General features: G+C 40.1%; 1 protein-coding gene across 1 annotated transcript in view; it reads right to left on the bottom strand.

The window, feature by feature from the left end:
* Nucleotides 1-26054, bottom strand: part of LOC102798111 (uncharacterized) — a 275012-nt gene that overhangs the window by 218016 nt on the left and 30942 nt on the right. The window lies entirely within an intron of this gene.

Genomic DNA, 26054 nt, shown 5'->3' with positions numbered 1-26054 from the left:
TTTTTAACAGATTTCTGCACGCCCAAATCGGTTCGAGGTCAGTAAGCACAACTCTCGATTTTTGAGAAAATTAAAGGATTTTTAGTGCGCCTTATAGTGTGGAAAATATGTTATACAGAAGAAAAGGATATATCGTGATATATATCGTTACCGCACATGCTTCAAATTATATCACGATATGAATTTTAGACCATATCGCCCAGCCCTACTCTCAATGTTGTTGGTGCATTTTTGGAGGACGCTGCTAATAAAGTTACACAATTACACAGTGAATTCGTGTTTATTATTATATTTACAAAATACCACAGTTTTGGTCGAGGTCGTATTATTTTATTTTGTTGTATTTATCGGCGACACCTTAAAGGCCGGTCCGTGAAAATATTGTCTGACATTACACCGGTCTGTGGTCGGGGACCGCTGGCTTAAATGCACAGAGCTGTGGCACGTTTCAACGTGATTTTCAAAACGTCATATCGAGCGCTGCAGCTTCAAAAGCTGACATGAAAACTAGTTTAATGGCAGCAAATTGAAGTAGCTTTTTTCTAACTGTTGCACTTTAAAATTAACTGAGAAAAAAAAGAAAACGACTCAATACATTGGTTTTGGAAGCATCTGCACTTTAGTTCTTAAATCTTCTGCATAATACATTACTGCCTTTTCTGTCAGTGACAGGTGTTGGCTTTGTTTTCAGTGGTTACTGTTTCTCATAACGACAAACTCAAAGTGACAGAAAAATCAATAAAAACGCTGTTTTATTGTTTTGTAACAATATTTCTCCAGCCTTGATGAATGTCTCATTGTGAGCGTTTTAAAGCGCCGCGCTGTCAGATAGTGAGGATACACAGAGTTGCAGAGACTTACAGACACTGGTATTATGAGTTTATAGAGGAAGTGGGTCTGATTTATTATGCAGCACTGGGGAAACATACAGGCATACACTGAAAATCACAGCTATATTTAGAGGTTTTCTAAGGATTATATTGAGAGACACATGGCAGAAGCACTCATGTGTCATTCATCTTTGTTCTTTTGCCATCAGATCTGCAGCGCACCTTTAAAACACATAATTCGAAGACGCTGATCCTTATTCACCAAGTTTTTTGTCTGCTGCACCTGAAGCATTTACAAGCCATCCTGAGGACAACATTTGAGTTATGTTTATGATTGTTTTTTTTTTTTAAATGACCCAATTTTTAAAAAATGAAGAAACACTGGAAGCCCAACTCCAGAAACACAAACTGGGATCTCTGCCTGAAGCAGCCATATAACTCTAATACCTGTCAGCATCCTGAAGTTCACATCCATGAGTAGTCAGAGGTCATTAGTAAATGTTTACCAGCCACAACAGCATAGCTGGTGTTGTTATGTTCATGGAGACACGCATCTGGAGCAGGAATTCACGTAATAATGTTGTCATCAATCAGTATAGTGAAGGGTGTCATGGCTGGTGCAATTTCATAGCAAGATCATCTCTGGCTATATAAGTACTCAGTATTCCTGGGTCATTTTTGAACAGAGTCCTCATTTTGATCTGAACTACACACCTGTAAAGTTTTCTGAGTGTATGTTGCTCAGTGGCTCTGCAGAGACGGGGAAACATAAAGCACAGCAGTGTCTGCAGGTTCACGTTTGCCTTAAGGACACAAACACAAAGTAAAAACAGCTCCACTAGTGTGACTGGTGAAGACAGTTCATTATGTTCTGTTTCATAGTTCTGTGCCCACCAACAAGCTGTCAGGCTGCACACAAACCAACTCAAGTTGCAAAGTATTAAATATTGTTTAAAAAACAGCTTTCAAACAAAACAATTTCAATTCGGTGTGGAATGTTTTCCAATTATGGTGAAACCATGAATGAATGTCTGCTTTTGACTTTTACTTCTTTTTTATTCTAAAAATTCAAGTGGGACCTTGGTGGATTACTTTGTATAGATCAGTGACGACAGGGTTGAGGTTGTAAAAGCTGTGTATGCAGGTTTTTGTGGAGCATGAAACACAAGCAGGTTTTATTGGAAAGAAAGAAGATTCTGTTACTGTAACTAGAGAGGAAGAAGAACACAGGAATCTTACGACTTTCATTTACTGAGCTGCACACAAACCAAACACGTCTTTCACAGTTTCACATATATATATATAGATATATATATATATATATATATATAGATAGATAGATATATATATATATATATATATATATATATATATATATATATATATATATATATATATATATATATATAGATAGATATATATAGATATATGTTTTCTCTCGCTCTCTCTCTCTCTCTCTCTCTCTCTCTCTCTCTCTCATATATATATATTTTGCAGGAACCCTTTATAGATATATATGACATAAGTACTCTAGTTCAGTGGTACCCATGAGTCGTTTGGTACTGTTTGGAGAGTTGAGGCTCGGGTGTGAAATTGATGGTTTTTCACGTTATTTTTTTTAATCGTTAACTCGGTTTCCCTGGGTCTTTTCCCGTGTGTTATGAATAAATCTTCTTTTTTTGGTACGGGTACTGAATTTGTTTTGTTGTATTTAGCCGTGACACCTTAAAGGCCGTGAAAATATTGTTGGACATAAACCGGTCTGTGGCACAAAAAAGGTTGGAGACCGCTGCTCGAGTTAACAAAGACTTAACGTTCCTTCCTCAGTGTTCGCTCCTGGTCCTTCACTGTTAATTGTTATCATTGCTATTACTTTTTTATTATCTCTGGGTGTTCCAGGTTTTAATGATTCTTGCTTCCTGTGTTGTTTTGTTATGTTTCGTAGTCATTTGTCTCCTGTGCCGTCCTTTGTATCACTTCCTTTGTTCTGTTTAAGGTTATTCTTTAATGTCCTCTTGTGTGCTCCCTGTTCTCCAAAAACGTTTGGAATTTGCTGTTTTATTTTGCTCTCTGTGTCTGCACAGTTAGGTTTTAGTTCAACCTTCTGGTTTCTAAATGCATTTTTATGCCTTTCATGCAAAAGTTGTTGCACAATAAAATGCAGTTTTAAAAAAAACATGCACAAACTTCCTGTTTGCAAACTCCCACTGTTTTACTCTTTTTATTGGTGATGTGTAAAATATAATGTAAAGTCCATATTTAGTCACTGATTATTAGTGACTAGACCAGGGGTCAGCAACCTTTAACACCCAAAGAGCCATTTGGACTCGGTTTCCACTCAAAAGAAAACTCTGGGAGCTGCAAATACTTTTTGACATCTAAAATGAAGATAACACTGTATATACTGTTTTTTACCTTCATGCTTTGTGAACAACTAAGGTGTGCTGCTTAAATCCATGAAGTGCTACAGAGAAAATAACATTTTATTTATGTAATTAACACATTTTGAACTCTTAAAGAAATATAACAAAAAGAAAGCTGAACTAAAATGATCCAGCAAACAAAAACTGTTGTGAGCCACCCTCATATAGTCTTTGTGCTTTTGGAGCCTTGACCTGACTTTTAAAAAATAATTGGAAAAAAGCACTATGCTGCTAAAAGATGAAAAATAAATATTTGCAAAATTCTGCATAAATATGTATTTTACCTGGTTAATGTGTGTGGTGGGCGTGGTCTGCAGCGCCGCTGCAGGGGAGGCAGACGCACCTGAGCTGCACCCGCAATCACGCCTCGCCGCCTTAACGTCTGTGCTGTTGTGTTGGTGTGTGTCGGGCTGTGAGCTGCAAAGCTACAGCCGGCTGTGTGCGTACAGCAACCGTGTGTGAAAAGTGGTCAGTAAAGAGATGCTGAAAAGCGTGTTCATGCAAACATCGTTGGGTCTGCTGTGATATGTTTACAATAAGACTTCTGCTCCTGAACCTCTGCGCACAGCGTCTGCAGGTCGGGGCTGAACGAAGTCACTTTCATCTTTACAGGACTGTAAGCTGTCGTCTGTGAGGCGTGAGCGTGTTTGTTTTAACATAGTTCACGGTGGAGAACAGCTGCTGACATAATGTGGATCCAAAGGTCCATAACTGGCCTACCTGATGTTGAAAGTCTCGATAAATGCACGGCGTTTCGTACACCGGCTTCCACGAGTGTGACGCTTAATGAAAAAATAATAGAATATAATTTTTATATTTCAAAATCACAATAATCTTCCAATTTAGAACTACAAGTTAAAAAAGAACTAACATAAATAAAATACTCTTCAGCTAAATACCCAAACCACGCGGAGCTGCAGTATAAGCACTAAAGAGCCGCAGGTTACTGACCCCTGATCTAGACGGATATCTCTATCCATATCACTCATGGGAGGGGTTGCCTCAATACAAATGATGATAAAAAAAAGTTATTACTATTATTATTATTGCTACTAATTTTATTTTAATGTACAACATGTGTTAAAATACACAATATTTTACCTACATTTAAAACTAAAATAAATGTGCGCTGCACCGTACTCACATGGATTCATGAGGATTTTATGAGGCTGCAGCTGTTTCACAACTGCAAGCAAGAAGCAAGAAGCACAAACACAGCTCCAGATTCTCAAACCAGGATTAGGCTACGTTCAGCGCTGAATCTAGGACAGGTCTGTGTTTGTGCCTCTGACAACTCAAGCGTGCAAAATGTTTTGTGGACTCATGATGTAAAAGCGGAAAAAGCACACTAACTGATAAAGAGAGACCTGGTAGGATTTTTTGAAATAGAATTTCTTTGAGCAAATAAAAGTAAAATCATGTGTCACATGCCAACCATTGTATTTGACTTTAAACTGTAAATTTACATTGAATACTTTAAAATTAAAGTTTACATGCCACCAAAAAGAGAGTTCGTCCAGAAGCTGTGTTCAAAGCCTGCTCCTAAATAAAGGCTGTTTTTTCAGCTCCAAGTGAGAGTAATAATAATAATAATAATAATGGATTGCATTTATATAGCGCTTTTCAAGGCACCCAAAGTGCTTTACAATTCCACTATTCATTCACTCTCACATTCACACACTGGTGGAGGCAGCTACAGTTGTAGCCACAGCTGCCCTGGGGCAGACTGACAGAAGCGAGGCTGCCATATCGCGCCATCGGCCCCTCTGGCCAAAGGCGGTAGGTGAAGTGTCTTGCCCAAGGACACAACGACCACGACTGTCCGAGCCGGGGCTCGAACAGGCAACCTTCTGATTACAAGACGAACACCCAACTCTTGAGCCACGATCACCAGAGTAAAGACAGAGTTGGACCCCTGAGCAGGAGATGAGTTTGTCTCAATTTTTTTCTAGGTGTTTCTGTCTTTTCTGAATATAGGTGAGCCGTTTGAAAATGTAATATTGGAAGGGCACTGCCACTGCCGGATTTAGTTTTTGGCAGGGGACCCACACAATCCAATATTGCCTGACTCTATGCTTTGTTTAAATGTTCTTTTTACGTGTTAATCTTTAAGTAAAGCTCGCTTGTTGTATTTTTCCACACTGCTTACTGGGTCTTCTTCTGTGGACTGCCACAGCTCCCCTGTGATTGAAACAGTTTCCTGACAGTGAAAAAAGACCAGTCAGCGGCCTTCAAGGGCTCTTTGGAGACTACTGGTACTTGGTAATTTAAAGTCAAATGATGGCAGAGCAGCACACAGTTTACTACTAGAGAAGAGAAGCTTTTATGTTGCAACAGCAGCAAGAATTAAAAAGCTAAACTACTGTCAGCTTCCTAAATGACACAACCTAACATCCTTGGAGGAGAGAAATATTTAAAATGTATTTCACAACTAGAAACTTTTGTTCAGAAAAGAGATAAGACTTGATTGATAATAATATTAATTGGGCCTTTTTACTAATCAGCACTGTTAGCAGTTCAGCTCTGCATGGACTGTCTCACCAAGTTCAAAGCTGTAGTTTAAAAGATAATGCACAGCTTTTACTATGATGGTGGAGGTGGTGTGTGGTAACTAAAGTGACCTACGCAGCCTCCTCTTCCTCTGTCGCTGTGCCTTTAAGTGCTAAATGCTCAACTGGCAATGCATCAATCTGTGAAATCACCCTAATCCACCCAATCACCCTTCATCTCGCCTTGATCAATGGTCACCTATAGACGAAGGGGAGCTAAGGATGGAGGGGGTGGTATTGATGGTGATGGAGCGCGGTCAATAAATTGATCACTCTAAGTCCCTTCTATCTTTAAAACCCGCTGCTTTTGTTGATTAAGGGGTTCTTGCATTTCACTGCAAATGGATTTCAAATATTAGCTCTTATTAAACTTGCTAAACAGGCTGAACAACAGCACAGAAATCTCTATAGGTCACACCATCAACAGCATGAGGAATATATCCATCCCTCTGGTGATCCTCTAATGAGCAAAATTACTTGAGGGGTAGAAAAATCCCAGGAACAAAGTTACAAAGACATCCAGCAAATGACCGCTTCAGCAATATCCTTCTTGACCTCATAAGAACTTCTCAAGATAATATACCAGGCTATTGTTTTACATCACTGCATCTTGATGAAGGTTTCATCAATGAAGGAATCAGTGAGTATGTTTAATTATGGCAGCAAGATTTCCAGAAAAAAATACCCCAAAAAGTCTTTTCATAGGCTGAGGTTTTATCCTTTGGCTGTTTTCAATTATTTGCACCTGAAACAGTTACTGGCTGAAACAGCTGGTAACACTTCCAGGGCCAAAAGAACGACCCTGGAGTCGGATGTTTCGGGTCACAGACATCACAGGCTGCAGTGAGATTTAGGCTACGTCCACACTAGGGTTGCCAACTCCCTGAGAAATAAATAAGGGACACCTCGTGGCCAGGGCCAGGCGACCCAGTTGTCTTCACCCTTCCCAGTGTGGTGAATTTTTTAGCTCTTTTTTTTGTGTGTGAAATTATTTTTTTTAACCACTTGACTTGAATTTGATTTAAGTAGATGCGTATTCTTTGTGATATCAACACATGGGAAACAAAAATCATTTAGCCATTTATTTTTTAGCTCAAAATGACAACATTAACACAATAAAACAGGTCTCTTTCTTAAACAGAAGCCTGTCATGCTTAACTTTTGAGAATAAAAGTAAATCTTTCTTTAAAAGAACTCTGTCCTGCTTAACTTAAAATTATATAAATTAATAGAAAACAATAGAAAGAAAAATATTCTTGTAACAGTGCACATTTAGTGCATTTAGTGCAATTGGCTTCAGTAGAGGCATTATTTCAGCTTTTGCTCCCGTTTGTAAACCCACTTGTTCCCATGATTACGCATCATAATCATCATTATTCATCTATGTATTACTTTTATGTATTACTCATCTATTTGTTGTAATCATCTATCCTTGCAGTTGTTTATTACACAAAATAAATTATATTATCACACTTCTGGCCACATAGCGCTGATATTCACTGCACATGCCCATTTTAACCTTAACCAGAGGGTTTAAAAACAAACAAACCAGTGTTTACATACCATATGGTATGTAAACACTGGTTTGTTTGTGTTTGTGTTTGTGTTTCAGGCCACGGCAGAAGCAGATATATATCTGCTTCTGCCGTGGCCTGGTGCACAAAAATTGGTTAAGGGTTCCCCGAGCTTTCACGCCCCTCATGTTCTTCATGTGCCCACCATTAGAAGCATGCCTATGGAAAAAGTGTGCTGGCACACAGTGCAGTGCGCTTTATAGGTGTTATCGTGCACTTTTCCAGCCAGGTGTTTTCCTTTTCCCATTCTTCCCTGTACTTTTGCAGCCTTTTTTTCTTTCTCTGAGAGGAACAAACATTGCTGGTCTAATGCTGGGCTCACACTGTGCGATTTTTGGCCCATTTTGAGCCGATTTTTTAGTCGTGCGACCAATTTGGTGGCACGATGATTTTGGCCTTCATCGTGCATCGTGTAGTATACGTGGGGTGACGAGAAGCGATTAACACCTCACGACCAGCTCCCGATCATCAATCGCTCGTGAGGGTGTCACCGCAGCCACTCACACTGCGCACGCGCAAACACGTAAACGTCGGTGAAAAAGACGGAGCAGCACGGCTGTGCAGCGTGTGATCTGGACACAAGCGATGGAGGCACAACTTGTAGAACTTTGGAAAGCTCATCCGAGCCTTTTCGATGTGGCATCACCAAATTATCACGACCACAACAACCGTGAAAATAGTTGGATTTACATCGCTGCTCAATCACAGCTGCCTGATCATGTTTTTCATTAGCAATTTAGCAAAGTTGATGGTGGTGTGCGTGTCTGTGTGAGTGAAAGACAGAGAGGGAGAGCGAGCGACAGAATTTCTGTTATAACCTTCATTTTATGGACGCACAGTGTGAGCACTCAGGTCGCATCAGACCATCGGGCGGTATAGTGTGAGACCTGCATCGTGACCTACGAACTTATAACCCATGCGAGCCAATCGTGCAGTTTGAAAATCGCACAGTGTTTGCCCAGCTTCAGGTGTACTGTCTTCTGAGACTTGCACCGCAGTGTCGGCGTTTGTTTCCCTGTTGGCCATGCTTTTTGTTGTGGTCATCTGTTGTCTTCCGGTATTTTCTCCGCAAGCGACCTTTCCTCAACCAATGAGATGAGCGGTAATCTGAATTGTCATACTCGAATTGTCATAAGTGTGCTGTCAGCTCATTGGTCACAAAGCAGGAGCGGGGCTGAGAATTATGTTTTCAAACAAAGCGTTAATTACATTAAAACTTATAGACTACTTTTGATTCTCACTGTATTACGGGACAAAGTGCGTCCCTTTTCAGCTCAATACGGGACGTGTACTTTTGTTTCTAAATATGGGACGATTCCGTTTTTTAAGGGACGGTTGGCAACCCTAGTCCACACGTACCCGGGTATTTTTGAAAACACAGATTTTTCTATGCGTTTGCACCTTTCGTCCACATGTAAACGGTGTTTTCGGTCACTGAAAACTGAGATTTTTAAAAACTCAGTTTTTGCATTTACGTGTGGACGAGAAAAACAGAAAACGCAGCGTCAAAGGTGTGCGCATTTTTTGACGTCACACTGTGCGCCACGTTATTGTTTCGGTGAAATGAATTTCTACAATACTGTTACTGTTAATTGTCTCTGCAGTGTTTAAATGCTTACATATACACACACAGTTACTGTCCCTCCACACATACGACTCGGTTCTGCTTCTGTTCCCCAGCTTTGTTTACTTTTTCCCACCGAGGCTTCTAGACTTCTGATTGGCCAACATTTCTGCACGGTTAGGAATATAGCGCCACCTGCTGCTTTGGCATGTTCCTAGCAGCGTTTTCCTTCATTTCTGCCTTTACGTGTGGACGGGATTATTTTTTAAAACGAAAACAGAAAATCTCCGTTTTCAAAAATACCCGTGTACGTGTGGACGTAGCTTTAAAAACACTTCAGCATAAACTGAGAATTTTAGCTCTGTCAAAGCTTAAACTAGTGAGTGCAGAACAGGCTTGTAACAAAGTAACCAGTAACCCTGATGTTGTTGATCATATCCAAATAGAAATGAAGCACAACACATTTTCTGCAGTATCAATATTTAAGTATCAGTTGCACTTTTTCGCCCACACACACATACACGCACGCATGCACGCACACACATCTGTGTGACATTGTCTGAGGTTTTTGATCAAATCAAATCCCTTTTATTGTCACATTACTGGGACACTGGTTCAGCACATGTGAGTGAATTTCTTGTGTGCAAGCTTCACAAGCAACAGACGTGTGCAAAATACAAGAATCATAAGAAACAAAGCAAAATATAAGGATAGGAATATGAGAATTATAAGAATAAATAAATGTACAAATATAAGAATGTATGCACATTACTGAATATGTCAAGTAAACTTCACAACCCCAAGAGCTCAGGCTTTAGATGAGCTTTAGATAATGTACATATTACAGCCTTATTATACTTCTTATGTCTTAAATTGTGAAATTTATTGAATATTGAGATTTTTGAAGGTGTTGTCACAATATAACTAGAGAGAGACTGCCTGCCTGGTTCTGGGACTTGAAGGATGTGGTAGGAATCCAATTTCTCAAGTCAATATCAGCTTCATAACAGTGAGGCCAAGAGAAATGTCACCTGACTGGAAACTCTACAGTTTTATCTGAGCTTGATTCGTTTTTATCTGCATGCTCCTCCAATAAGCTTTATTCCATGTATCACAGTCATATTGTTGTCACGATCACTTCATCCTGTAAAACACAGTGGGATGGTCCTCCTTAACAAAGATTAGTTTGCAGTATGCTTCTGATTTGACATTACATTATAAGGCGATGCCACAGGACTGTGTGCCGTTCATCTGGTTCTATGCTTCATGCAAATGGAAAAATATATTAAGAAGCATTGTCTCATTGTTAAATAACTAGGGGTGGGCGAAAAATGGATACTGTGTAGTATGGTGATATTTTGTTTGCTAATAATGTATGGATACAGGGACAGCAGAAATCGATATTTTGTTACAAAAAGGTTTTTGTGCTCTGACTTCAGAGCATGTTGATCCTTTTTCTGAGCAAGAATCCTGACATTCCTTCACTGTCCAAATGTGTTTAACTTGTTTTTGGCAGCAATAAACATGACAGTTTACTTATTTTAATTTAAGACATGTTTTATTTTAATTAAGTTTAAAACTTTTTTATTTAATGTAAAATTATATTTTGTTTTAATTGACTTTCAAATTCTTCAGTTGCTGAAGGGGCTGCATAGTTTTCATAAACTGCATAGTTCAGAATAGCTATAATTGTACCAGATGGTTGATTCAGTTAAGTTGGACTAGACTGTAATACAAACCGTTCAGTTTGTCAACAATCAAACTGAAATGAGAGAAAGACTGAGTGTGAGACTTTGATATTAGAGAAAATGAATATTGATAAAGTTTACCTTTATGTACAGAATCTGAATATCGCAAAATATTTTAAAAAATTGCGATAATATCGTATCGTGCGTTAAGTATTGTGATAATATCGTATCGTGGGATGTATGGTGATTCCCACCTCTATAAATAACAGTTTTAAATTGCCATATTTATGTATGTGCATGCATTTTTAAATTCATGATATGGTAAATGGCTTTCTACTCTCAGCGAGCACTCGGAGCACTTTTTACAACAAGCATCATTCATCCAATCACACGCACTTTCATATAGGCATTTTTTCTATACCCAAGTGCCACACTCAGATGGACGCATCAGGGGAAGCTCAGAGGTTAGTATCTTGTCGCAGGATACGCTGACATGCAGACTAGAAAAGTTACCAGTTCCAACTGGTTACTGACCTACTCTTCCTCCTGAGTCTCAGCTGCCCCAATATGCATAATGCATATATTTTTATTATACATCCATGTTTCTGGCTGACCCATAAAGTGACCAAAGAAAAAGAAGAAAAGAATCACAGCAGAATTTACAGGTCTTTGGGACATTTACTTTAACTTAGTGTATAATAAGTCATAGGAAAGCCATTGTTTGTAGCTCACGTTCAGTATCAAGGACAATGGAGTAATAGCTTCTTAGAAAGAACACAGCATGCAGGGCAGAATCAGAACAGTGAGTGAGTGAAAAGCATCTGTCATCTATGTAAAATGCAACACAATAAAACATCACAATGCCCTAAAAGTCTAATGTGAAACCGTAACACTGAGATAACCTGCTCCATCACATTCGAGAAATTCTGCTAGTGCAGCTGCATAAATACAGCCGGTAAAATGTTCTACACTGACAGCAGCTGACAAGGTTAGGAGACGCTGCCAGTGTCATTTCTCACACTCTTCTTCAAATATAAGTCTTGACAGAAACATAAACACTGTCTCAGGTTTTACGCTGCTCTGCTCTTCTTCAGATTCTTGATAAGGCGGCACATTTTTTAATTATGTTACAAATAATGCCTGCCCTCGCAACATCATTCATTGTTACTGAAGCACAAGGGTCAGAAAGAAAAAATGGATCAGAAAAATAATAAAATATTAAATAAGAAAAAAGGTGTATAAAGAAGGCAAAATACTATACTATGTACATGTGGTTTCTATGTATATATAAATACAGAGGGTGTGAGTGGGAGCAATAATGCATTCACATGTATGTTTTAGACAGTTTAGCTTGACTAACATCTTCCTCTCATCCACCTCTATGAAGTCAGGCTGACTGGCCAGTAGAGGACTCTTCAGTCTATTAAGCCCTTTCTACTTTTAAGATTGGGCTTAAGGTCTGGACAGGTCACCAGTCTGTCGCAGGGTTAACTCATGGACAACCACACTCACACCTACTTAGTAGGGGTGCAACGATACTCGTATCGATATTGAACTGTTCGATACAGTGCTTTCGGTTCGGTGCGTATATGTATCGAACAATACAAATTTTTAAATTTATTTTATCAACTTTTCTTCTGACGATGCTGTCTGTGTTGAGCGCTCAGTGGATCTGCGCTCGACAGTGCAGCCTAGGCGGAGTAGTCGAGTGCAGATTCACCGAGCGCAGCGCAAGCTAGCAGACAGAAGCTAAGCTCTCCTTGCAACATGGCAAATTGAACCTCCCCCACCCTCATTCAGATCTGGCGTTTGGAACTATTTTGGTTTTCATGTGACGTATGACCCTGAAGGTAAGCACGTCATGGACTAAAGTAAAACAGTATGTTGGATGTGCCACGCAATGCTCAATTACATTGGTGGCTAACTGCGCTAACTAGTGCGTTAGCGCAGTTAGCTCGTTAATGTGTTGGTCGTCCAGCCCCACGCACAGGGCGATCCGCGGTAACTTGCCGCGTTATAGCGTTAAAGTCATTTTAACGAGATTAACGCTGACAGCACTAGTGGAAACACAACGAATATGACTGCACATTTACTCCGACATCATCCTCGTGCAAAGACAAGTGGAAGCAGACAAAAACAACAAGCACACATGCTACAAACTTTACCCGAGTCATTTAGACAGCCGTTAGCACATGATTCTCCTTATGGGGACCTGATATGTTTAATATGCTGCTGAGAATATAGCCCAGAAGAAGCGTATAGTATAGCTTTTATTTTGGAAAGAGCTATTTCTCTGTAATAAACTCTCTTTTCCAAAGATGAGTGATTTCTCCATCAGATAGATTTATTTTTTTATTATTTTGTTGTTTCAGCAACATTAAATTTAAAAACTGTACTTTTGAGTTAAAATATATATTTATAATTTTAATAAATGACAAATTAAAAAAGCATGAACATTTTTTTGTATCAAAAAATATCGAACTGTGACACCAAAGTATCGAACTGAACCGTGAATTTTGTGTATTGTTGCACCTCTACTATTTAGTGTTTTCAATTAACCTAACCCCACTAACTGCATGTCTTTGGACTGTGAGAGGAAGCCAGACTACCCGGGGAGAACCCAGGCAAACACAGGGAGAACATGCAGACTCCACACAGAAAGACGGCCTGATGCTGGAATCAGTACCTTCTTGCTGTGAGGCAACAATGTGAACTGTGCTGACAGGATTTAATCACTAGTTATTTATCACTGCTACTCTTCTTCTTCCTCACTCCCAATCACAGCTCTGCTGGATGCTTCTTCCTCTTAAAAAAGGGATTTTTTTCCTATGCTTGTTCTTGAGTGTCAATAATAGAATATAGTTGGTTGAGGTGACTGTTATTTGTGATTTGGTGTCATATAAATAAAACTGAATTGAACTGACAGCTTTGAGCTAAATGCACATTGCAACATGCTGCCAATGATCATGTTATCATTACAATGTTTCGCTTAGGGTTAACTGTACCATTAAGAATGCTTGAATGTAAGATGCTATTTGACATGTCGCTGCTGCTAGATTGTCCAGACATCATTTAGACTAAAATTAAACAGAATCAACCCGACTGCTCTCAGACACATTTGGCCAAAGATGTAGTCACATACTGATTAGCACACCGGGTAATCTGACAGATTTCAGCAGGCACATGTTATTGTCTAAACTACACATTGACATTGACATTGATATACCTTTATTAGTCCCACAAGAGGAAATTTCATAAGGCTGCCGACCTATTGCACACAATGGCGGCGCCATCTTACCCTCCGACCATACATGCATTACACAAAACATCACATGGGGAAGACAGGTCAGAGAGGTATAACAATGGAAAATGCACCACATGAGGAAAGATAAGGAGAAAAAATAACTCCCCCCAGACTGAGCTCCAACAGGGAGATCAGTTTGAGAACAGAAAAAAACACCTCTGCACATGAAAAAACTCTTAATACACCAAAGAAACACATGACAAGCAACAGGGGGGGGTAAAGGTGAGAGACAGCTGATGTAGACGGTACATCCGGGCCTGCGTGCGCTGGTCTCCTTGATCCACCGTCAGCATCGGAAGGGAACAAGCGTCGAAGGCGTTTGGAAAGGGAGGGGGGATGAGTGTGTGCATATCAGTGTATATGTGTGTGTGTTTGTGTGTCCAGAGTTCAGCTGAGACAGTGTCCTTCGCCCTGCCAGGCTAAGTAAACAGTCTTCCAGCCAACCCAGGTGGCCTTGCATGAATGGGAAGGAACAGACTAAACACAGTCGTTATCAGGGTGTTGTTGTTCGGCTCCAGCCTCGAGACCGCAGCTGGTGGTTTTTACTTTAGTGCGAACAGCTCATATGAATTTCAAAGCAGTTCTACAGTCCAACACTGGTCTCTCAATCTCCCGTTGGAGAGCCGCGAGCTTCGCCATACTTGCGTTCTGTGATGTTGTTATTTCTTGTGCTCAAGGAGCCGATTTCTGAGAACCCACGGCAGTGTGCCTCCCCGAGATGTCATCCAATTTGCGCCCAGAGATGTTATTCCGAGCGAGCCCTTCCGAGATATAATCCAGTCTGCAGTCAGAGATATTCACAGCAGCCGTTAGCCTTTCCAAGATCTTATCCGTGCTGACTCAATGAGCCCATTTTGAGAAACTCACGCCTTGTCCCATCGTTCCAATCCCAGCGGGCAGCCTTGTGGGGGTTTGAACAGCCGGTTCTGCTTTCTTAATTCTTCGATAAGTCAGGGCCAAGCCAGCTCTGATCAGCAAGAACCCTGTTACCATGGTTCCAAATAGGTAGATATCTTCAGCACTCAGGCTCACCCAAGCCCAGACTTCTCGTTGAGAAAGGGGTGTCAATTGCATTTAGGGACCAGCTGATCCAATCCATAATTCCTCTTTTAGGTTTTAGAGAACAGACTGTGAGAGAGTGTTCAGGGAAAAGTAATACAAAAAACACGAGACTAGACAAAGACATAAGAGGCTAAGCAGGGAAGCTAAGGGAGAGGAGAGGAGGAGAGGAGAAAAGTGCGACCGCCTTCGTCAAGAGCAAGAGCAGAAAAAAGCTTGATATTACAGGTAAATTCTAGTATCATCAGTGGTGTAGGACTCATGAAAGGATTTGCCATTTTAGCTTTCCGTTTGAATTTAATCTGATTTATTTTTCTCCCTAAACCTAAAATTAGTTCAAATGAAACCAGTAAGTGAAAGCAAAACTCAAAAACACAAGATTATACCACAAGTCCCATTTAGCTGCATGTTCATACAGTGCTTTATTCTATACACTTTAAGCAGTTTGCCACATCCAACAATTTAGAACCAGTTAACCTTACGTGTATCTTACTGGGTGGAAGCTGGAGTAATTGTGTGTGAGGCAGCGGTGCTGAGAAATGCATCACCGTGCTGCTGGTTCACTGTCCACTGTATTATAAAGTGTGTATTGGATTGTATTGGACTATTAACCCTCGTAATGTCCTCCTGACTGCCATACTCCTTTTGTCCTCTGGGGTTAAAAATGACCCCCAGGACAACAGGAGGGTTAAATGATCCAAATAACTTTTTTAATGCTTTGTGAGTTCTTTATATTATAAAATCACAAGTCAAATATCTCACTTGTATTAGTGTCTCAGCTCCTCCTTTACTAAGCAACCGGATTGTCAAAAATAGCCACTGAACATTTGACGCTTTGGTCCATCTTAAAGATTAGTGTACAATAGCACAGTTACTGCTTTTGTATGGGGATACAGTTCAACTGAAGTATGTTGTATGTAATGTTAGGTGTGCAGATATATGTGTTAAAATTAATGAGCAGATCACAGGTCACCTACTAACCAGAAGGTAACCAGAAGGTTGGTGGTTCAATCCCAGTTTGCTCCAGTCTGCATGCCAAATATCCTTGGCCAAGATACTAACCCAAAGTTGCTCTCTGATGCATCCATCGGAGTATAGATGTGTGTGAATGTTAGATAGGAAGCACAAAAAATGCTTGTGCAAACTGTTGAATGAACAAGTTGTGTAAAGCGCTTTGATAGAGTAGAAAAGCGCTATAGAAGAACCGGTCTATTTAGCAAAATGTCATATATATGTAAATATCTAAAAAATGCACAGAGGAGTCGCTGTAAACACTAGCCTTAAGTGGGGTGCAGATTTTCTACCATTTGGAAAAAGAGTATCCTCACAAGACAGCAGTGCACTGAGAAGGACAAACAGACCCAGATTGTGTAAAACAGACTGTGATGGCTGCACTTACAGCCACACCCAGCATGTTAGTGTAGAGGCTTATAAGTAACACTGCATTCACATGTCTTTAAATATAGGAATTAATTTACAGGACAATAAATAACTGGTTTTGGTTTAAAGTTAATTCACATATCCACATGACACTGTATTCTAAAAAAACTGCGCACATTTTAGTTTACACTGTTATGTGTGATTAATCTTTTGTTTTCTGAGTTACCTTAGTTGCAGCTGTTCCAGTCCCTTGATTAAGGAGCCAAGAGGTGGAAAAGGGGCGGAGCCAGCTTTAAAGGAAGACTGCACATTGGTTCATGCCATAACTCGTGACCATGGGGGGGAATCGGAGTTCATTATGTTAGGTTTAGTTAGGTTTTGTGTGTTTTACCCCTTCTCCTGTTTTTGTGGGCTGATCAGCCACTATTTAAGTTTCCCCTTTGTCTCGTTAAGTGAGGTCAGTTTGTTTGAGTTATCAGTCGTGTTGTCAACTTTGAGGAGAGTTTTGTTATTTTGACCTCTTTTATGGGCCCAAGATTTTGATTCTTTTGGCATGATTTAACTAATTATGTTTTTGGGTTAAATAAAAAATCATTTTTTTGGACTTTAACCTGTGCCTCAGTTTCCTTCACTGCTCGGTCCATCGCACAGACAAAGCCTTAATATTTAAATGTACCAAAACACATTAAAGCATTAAAACATTGTCTAGTTTTAACCAAAATACTAAGAGATGTCTAAATGCTTTAGTGTTTTAAAGCAAGTGTAGCTCTGCATGATGAAAGAGGCTCTGACTGAAGGTGGATATTTATAGATGATTTTTGCAGCTTATCTTCTGTTCATATGCTCAATTAAGCCCATTCAACATAACAGTGTTTGTACAACTGATGGAAAGTGCTGTACACCAGTAATGGTTTCTGTGGGAAGCTACAGTATCATCGTGACACAGTGCCATCTCCTTCTTCTGCTCCCAGTTTTAGGCTTTTGCCGGGGATTTTACCGACACTCAGGTTGGTCAAAGGTCTGCGTGTCAACACAACGACTTTTAGCCAGTCTTTCAGTTTTTCCATTCAAACGTATTGTTTGGTCTTGAACCAGTCTTAAAGCAAGTTTTCTTCTCATGAATAACTTTTGCATTGTGAGTGTCACACAGGGTGAATTATTACAAATCTTATGTGCAGCGTGTCCAGCTCTGTCCATTTTGCAGCAAACTTTGCGAACACTTGAAGGTCTTTTAAGTCCTTGAACTTCCAACATTTAATCAGCTGAGCAAATCAGCTTTGCACATCCTATACTCACTCTGTCACGATCTGCGGAGACAGGCCGTGCGGTGGTGTGTGTGATGGACCCAGGTGCGTACACAAGTGAGTAGACGGGAGTGAACTTAACAGAAAGCGAGCCTTTATTATGGCTGAAGACAAAGTGTACAAACAAAGCAGGGATAGCGTGACTAAACTAGACTAAAACTAAGCTGGGAAAACTAATACTGTGACAAACTAAGAAGACTCAGAGACTATGATGATAACTGCAAAGACTGACCGTGAAACCATGGAGGTGGGAACACAGACGACGCGACACAGACATGAAACACAGAGACTAAATACACATGAGGGATGATCAGGGGAAGTGGCCACACATGGGAGCACAGCTGACACACATGAACCTAAAGACAGGACAGGAGAAGTGAAACTAAATACATTAAATACAGACTTTCAAAGTAAAACAGGAAACATGGAGATTAGACATGAACTAAACATAACCACGCAGACATGACTCATGACAGGTAGACGCACGAACCAGGGAGACCGAGTACAGGGATGACAGAAACGACAACATGAACTTGGCAACATAAGACACACAGACATAAACACATGAAGGGCAAGAGAGACTTAACACAAGGGTAATATAATTACAAATGAGCTAGAATAACTTAATGAACCTAAACAAACAATAAACATCAAAATAGACTAAAACTCAAAACACTGGGTCGCACGACCCAGGACCATGACACACTCTGATAGTGTGATGTGATTACCACCACTGCCTTCACATCATACGTCACAGTTACCTACAATTTAAACTTTTTACACATTTGCATCCTTTGGCCTCATGTTTTATATCCTGCTTTTACAAATTTGAGGTCTGCAGGTATTTTGCAAATAAATTACTCATATAATGTTTCCAACTGGAGAGGCAGCGTACTACACACAGATCATTTCTATGCTGTTCCAAACAATCTAATTTTTACAGGTTAAAGCAAGAGAAATATAAGAAAACTCAAACTGAAGTGCAAACAGACAGTTTGTACCATCACGACGAGAGAGAAAAATCCCCTCAATAATTGACCTGCTTCTGCAGATGACATATTGAGCGTGATCAGTATGATGCATTAATGAAAACATCCAATCTTTCCAAGTATCTCGCAGTGTTAATTTATATACAAACTAGTACACATCTCGCAAATGAAAACAGGATCAATGTACAATACTGCATAATGAGCACAAGCTGTATAATGACTGCTGCTTACTTGTCTTTTGAACGTATGCCTGAATGAGGTTGCGGTCTGCAGATCATAAATAGTTGATGTGGTCTTAGTCTCACACATACACAATAAGGAGTTGCAGAAACACGGGTGCCCCACTTTCTGCTTTTCTATTATGGAGACTCTCTCTTGACCAAAAATACTGAAGTGGGCTGAAAGAGGCGTGGGCAACTTAAATCAGAACGACACATTTGGCAAAGGCTGGCAACAGTGACTGATATCACCTGTGTCTATCACACATGGCCCAGAACATCAAGTGAGCAAATCTCAGAGACCATCAGCGCTACACTGCGAGTTCCAGCTTCTTTGTTATGCTACTGTATTTAAATCAGAGCACGCATCCCAGACTTAAAAGGTATTTATGTCAAAAGCTATAGAAAAGGAGGTGAAGGCGATGAAGGCTTTTATCAAGGTCTGCAAGTACAAACAACTGATGCAAACACTTGACATCCCAGCAGGAACTTTTCCCACAGGAGTGCTGCAATGCCAGCTGTGTGAATCATGAGTGAAGCCTGTCAGGCAACCGAGCCACTGTGAGGTATTTGTGAAACCCAGAGACCCATAGATCACACAGCTCACTCTCTCTAATCAGTCAGACAGGCCCCACCCTGCCCACGTTAACATTGATTAGAAGCATAAGTATGGTGCTGATTAAGCACAAAGCTTTAAAGGTTCAATCAGGAATGTATCTTATCATATAGATTTTGTGTAAAGCTGCATAGTATATCGTAAAGCTATTTGACTTTGAGTTCTTGTAGAATACCGCTTTGGAACTTCCCCAGCTGATTATAACCTAACATGGCCTAGAGGTCAAATTTAGCACTTTTAGACACAAATCTTGCCCAACAAGTCATCACAAAAAGCACAATCACAATACACTCATTTAGCATTACACCAGTGATCAATTGATGAAATTCATTTTGAGTATTTATTTGGTCTTTTAGACCTGATTCCTACAGATCGGTCGAAGAGCTCCCAACATTAATTAATGCTTCAGCTTTAAATATCATCAGCCTATCTTCCTTAATATGCTACGTACCACATACCTTTAGGGTAGCAGTAATTAAAAAGCCATCACTTCGCCCATCTGTCATAGATTATTTTAGGCCAATCTCCAACCTTCCTTTCATATCAAACATCCTTGAAAGAGTAGTTGTCAAACAGCTAACAGATCATCTGCAGAGGAATGGTTTATTTGAAGAGTTTCAGTCAGGTTTCAGAGTTCATCACAGCACAGAAACAGCTTTAGTGAAGGTTACAAATGATCTTCTTATGGCCTCTGACAGTGGACTCATCTCTGTGCTTGTCCTGCTAGACCTCAGTGCAGCGTTCGATACTGTCGACCATAATATCCTATTAGAGCGATTAGAACATGCTGTAGGTATTACAGGTACTGCGCTGCAGTGGTTTGTATCATATCTATCTAATAGACTCCAGTTTGTGCATGTAAATGGAGAGTCCTCTTCACACACTGAGGTTAATTATGGAGTTCCACAGGGTTCAGTGCTAGGACCAATTCTGTTTACATTATACATGCTTCCCTTAGGCAGCATCATTAGAAGACATAGCATACATTTTCACTGCTATGCAGATGACACCCAGCTCTATCTGTCCATGAAGCCAGATAACACACACCAATGAGTTAAACTGCAGGAATGTCTTAAAGACATAAAGACCTGGATGGAGCTCACGGGCACGTCGCTGCAACCCCCCCTGGCTTCTGCTCCGTGGCTGCTGGGTGACCCCTCATCTGGGACTCTCCTCAGCTCTTTCTGGGACAGTGGCACGGCTGCCCCTCTGTTGGTCTTCCTTGGTCTCTTGTGTTCTGGGGGCCTCTGGATGTCTGGAGTTTTGATCTCCTCCATACCTGCTTCATGCCCTGGAGGACGGGGCAGTGGCCCCCCACACCCTCTAGCAGATCATTACATGAGGGAACCTTTTAAGAAAACAAGCGCGTCCATGCTCACAGGTGTACACACGGGTGATCACACACACAAACTACACCCTTTTTGGCTCCTACCTCAAAGCACACTGTGCTGTCGATCTTACGTGCTGCACAATAATGTTTAATATTTAGTATTTACTGTCATATTCCCATATATCATTGTGATGTTGTTTATTGTATTACTCTCGTTTTCTTCTGCTTGTTTTCTTTTTTCTTTCTCAACAGGTGATCCAGGTGATCGATATATGTATTTTTTTTTTTTTTTTTTTTTTTTGCTTATTCTGTTGGTTTTTGTTTTTTGCCCTTCTCCCCCGTCCCTCTTCTCAACTGTTTTTCTTTCCCTCTTTCTTTCTCCCTTTTCTTTCCCCCAGTCAAGTCTGTCCCGTATTCAGCAAGTGAAAATAAAATAAAGAATAAAAGGTGAATCAAATGGACCATTACGGCAAAGCTGGGATGGTCAATTTGGTAAAGAAAATCCGTTGGGCATCTTTCTTCGCCTTTAGACAATAATTCTGATGGCAAAAGAGCCAAACGGGACAGGCAAAAAAAAAAAAAAAAAAAAGACCTGGATGGCCGCTAACTTTCTGCTTCTTAATTCAGATCAAACTGAGGTTATTGTACTCGGCCCTGAAAATGTTAGAAATATGGTATCTAACCAGATTCTTACTCTGGATGGCATTACCTTGGCCTCCAGTAACACTGTGAGGAACCTTGGAGTCATTTTTGACCAGGATATGTCCTTCAACGCACATATTAAACAAATATGTAAGACTGCGTTCTTCCATTTGTGCAACATCTCTAAAATTAGAAATATCCTGTCTCAGAGTGACGCTGAAAAACTAGTTCATGCATTTATTACTTCCAGGCTGGACGACTGTAATTCATTATTATCAGGAAGTCCTAAAAACTCCCTGAAAAGCCTTCAGCTAATCCAAAATGCTGCAGCAAGAGTCCTGACAGGGACTAGAAAGAGAGCAGATTTCTCCTGTATTGGCTTCCCTTCATTGGCCAGAATTGAATTCAAAATCCTGCTCCTCACATACAAGGTCTACAAAGCAATTAGACGACGTCTTATATTACCGACCTCATAGTACTGTATCAGCCCAATAGAGCAGTTCACTCTTGGACGGTTGGTTTGCTCGTGGTTTCAAGGCTATTTAAAAGTAGAAAGGCGAGCAGAGGCTTTCAGGCAGCTCTTCTATGGAGCCAGCTCCCAGTTTGGATTCAGGAGATAGACACCCCCTCTACATTTAAGATTAGGCTTCAAACTTTCGTTTTTTTGCTAAAGCGTTTAGTTAGGACTGGATCAGGTGACCCCAAATCCTCCCTGCTGCTTATGTTGTAGGTTTAGGAATTACCCCTGGCTACTTTTTTCAATAATGCAGTTTTGGTAGACATTTGAATAAACATCCACTGCAGAGGATGCCATGCATAAAAAGGGCTAGAATAAGGAATCATATGTTATGGACCTTTAAACGATTGCAGCTTTATAAAAATAAAACTGTTTCAACATCTGCAGTAAATCTTCATTTTGCAAATAATAATGCACAATTTAGGTGAAGGGTGAAAGAAGTCTAATGCATTCATTCCACACAACATGCAACATAAAACAGTTATTAAAGCCCAAACAGCATCCTGCTGTTGTTCCAAATGCTTCGTAACACATTTGACCATGAAAATAACAAAGCTTGCTTACTATAGCCCACTTCAATTCTTCTTTACAATGAGGAATAACGAGAGTCTAATCCTCTTTTTTAGGTTTCAAAGTGAGGGTTTGTAGCTTAAACCCATTCACTGGAACGTTCAAGACAATTCAGTTACACAGCAAAAAGCATTAAACACCAAGTAGGCAAAGTTCTTTGTGTCACTCATGCATGAGGGAGAGAACCACGACAAGCGCCGTTCCTTCGCTTGACCCCAGTCGCTCTCGTCCGCTCCCCCGTAACACTGCTCTTTATTGAGGTTACATGCCTGCCTGGAAGTCCAGCTGTTCATCTAAACAAAAGGCACTTAGCCTAAAACAGACATAGATACGTTTATCCTACCATGAAACAATAAGAGCAGGTACGACCTCTCCCATGCTCCCAGGATGTGGGTGTGAATGCCAGAACACTCTGGAATGCACACAAAGTCTTTGCAGACTATTAAGGATCAAACCTCTACCAACGTGACATTGATTATACAACTCTAAGCATAAATGACAATCAACAATACAAATCTAACACAAAGCACTAAATGGTTTTCAAGCAAACAGCACAGAGGCCTTGGACTGTTGAGTCTAAGTTGGAGTTAAGATAAAAAATTACAAGTTCAGTTTTTACATTTAATAGTGAATGTAAAAACTTAGATTAGAAATATCCTGTCTCAGAGTGACGCTGAAAAACTAGTTCATGCATTTATTACTTCCAGGCTGGACAACTGTAATTCATTATTATCAGGAAGTCCTAAAAACTCACTGAAAAGCCTTCAGCTAATCCAAAATGCTGCAGCAAGAGTACTGACAGGGACTAGAAAGAGAGAGGATATTTCTCCTGTTTTGGCTTCCTGTTAAATCCAGAATTGAATTCAAAATCCTGCTCCTCACATACAAGGTCTTAAATAATCAGGCCCCATCTTATCTTAATGACCTTGTAGTACCATATCACCCTATTAGAGCACTTCGCTCTCGCTCTGCAGGCCTACTTGTTGTTCCTAGAGTATTTAAAAGTAGAATGGGAGGCAGAGCCTTCAGTTTTCAGGCCCCTCTTCTGTGGAACCAGCTTCCAGTTTGGATTCAGGAGACAGACACTATCTCTACTTTTAAGATTAGGCTTCAAACTTTCCTTTTTGCTAAAGCATATAGTTAGGGCTGGACCAGGTGACCCTGAATCCTCCCTTAGTTATGCTGCAATAGATGTAGGCTGCCGGGGATTCCCATGATGCATTGAGTTTTTCCTTTCCAGTCACCTTTCTCACTCACTATGTATTAACAGACCTCTCTGTATTGAATCATATCTGTTATTAACCTCTGTCTCTCTTCCACAGCATGTCTTTATCCTGTCTTCCTTCTCTCACCCCAACCAATCACAGCAGATGGCCCCGCCCCTCCCTGAGCCTGGTTCTGCTGGAGGTTTCTTCCTGTTAAAAGGGAGTTTTTCCTTCCCACTGTCACCAAAGTGCTGCTCATAGGGGGTCATATGATTGTTGGGTTTTTCTCTGTATCTATGAAGCGCCTTGAGGCGACTTTTGTTGAGATTTGGCGCTATATAAATAAAATTGAATTGAATTGAATTGAAGCTTGCATCTGTCCAAAACAGATCACACAAGGACTCCAACTGTGGAGAAAAAGAAAGTGGTCAAATTTACTTTGTAATGGTTTTCCAAACTGCAACACTGCAAATACAGACATCACCTCGGACTAATAGGCTTCAGTGAACATTTGCAGAAGCTTTGAAACATGTACAGCATGCAGACTCTGCTGTTATGGGCGGAGCTTTACTTGTTTTATAGACGTCAGCTTTTCTCACAGAGAGGCAGGTTTTATTGTATGATGGGTTCATCTTTCCCTTGGCCTCACTAATTTGACCTCATGCACTGGGTTGTGTTTGGGCTGACCTAGCATAAAATAAACTCATCTCAGTGTTGTTGTTGTTTTTTTGTTGCTTATGTTAGCTTTCCATTACTCTGTGCTCTGTTTATTGTTTTGGTTGCTTGCTTTTGGTTTTACAGTTTGCTACATTTGCAAACAGCCAGACCCACAACACATGACAGCGGTCAGCTCAGGTCTAAAGAACTAAGGGAGGAGACATGGAAGACAGTATAAAAAAATCTAAGAAATAATTTTCCTCATTTGTTTTAATCATCATACAATTTATCATATTTGCAGGGCAAAATGGTAAGAAAGAAATTTTTTGGATCGTTTCATGAAACCCAAAGCATAAACTTGCAGAATTAGCCATCTCCAGGTGTTGGCTTTATTGCCAGTATGAGAATAAAATAGCAGGTAAAATGTTATATGGTTGGATTCGAGGCATTTTTGGACCCATGCTCTGTTGTTTCAGATCCTGGATCAACAGTCCCAAAGGCAACACTAAAGGAGTTCAACATGTCTAAACTTAACAGGTGTCATATTTCTACCCTAATCAGAATTTCATCAGTGATGAAGGATGGCAGTTTTGTAATTGGTCTATCCTCGACATGTCTTAGTTTTGTTGTGAAGGCAAACATCATCTGAAAATTAACTGTGACACAATGTCTTTGTTTTATGTGCTAATTTACACATTGATTATTATCTTCTGGCTCGTGGTCGACTGAACAGAGCTGGTTAGAGACTTGTTTTTGGTTAGTGACCGACAGAAAGAGAGAGGTCTGCATGATCCTCCTGTGGTCTGCACCTACATCACCCTCATTAACCCTTTAAAGCCAGTGGGAGCAGACACGCTCTGTTATGCATAACTACTTTTAAATCCCTGTAGAACCGGAACCACGTGAGCTAGTGCAATAATTTTTTTTGCATATGAAACCGGAGGAGTTGTACTTACGTCTTATGCCATCAGCTTGTCCTCGGTCACAGTTTCCTTCCACATATAGCTTTGCAAAAACTGCATAAAAAGCACTTGCAGCAACAAAAACATAATATTCCAGAAACACGCTTTGCCGATCCGATCAGCTGTTCATAACACTTCCTACATTGAAATAGACGTCAGTGCGAACGATCGCATGTCCGACATTTCCTGCCCGAAACCGGAAGTGACGTCATTTTTGCGGAAAATGTAGTTTTTTACTTGCAGGCCTTAAAAGCCCATACTGATGTTTTTAAAAGTTATGTTTGACTTTATGCTTTTCTGAATAGTTTCTGGGATGCTTAGAACTCAAATTGCACTGCTGGAAATAGTTTATTTTGATGCATATGTTGTTGGTTTTTTTTGCAAATTTGCATTATAGGATTGTTTTTCGTTTTTTCTGCAGTATATAAAAATTGGTAAATCTCAAAAATAAAACTATGAAGACACTCAAAATAAATTTCCTGTGGTGGGAAACTATTTTTTGCAACTTTTTTGTATTTACAGTTTTGAGGGATAAGCCTCTTAAATTTCTCTAAGTAGAAGTATATGTAAAAAAAACCAAAAACGATTTTCAATTTTTTTGTAGTTCATTGCACTTTTTCGCAATTTATGTAATTACTATGCACTTAATGCATACATATTATTAAAATCTGGG

This window comes from Neolamprologus brichardi, chromosome 1 (assembly GCF_056152115.1).
Source record: "Neolamprologus brichardi isolate AB-2024 chromosome 1, ASM5615211v1, whole genome shotgun sequence".
Classification (NCBI taxonomy): Eukaryota; Metazoa; Chordata; class Actinopteri; order Cichliformes; family Cichlidae; genus Neolamprologus; species Neolamprologus brichardi.
This window is presented reverse-complemented; position numbering and strand designations above follow the sequence as displayed.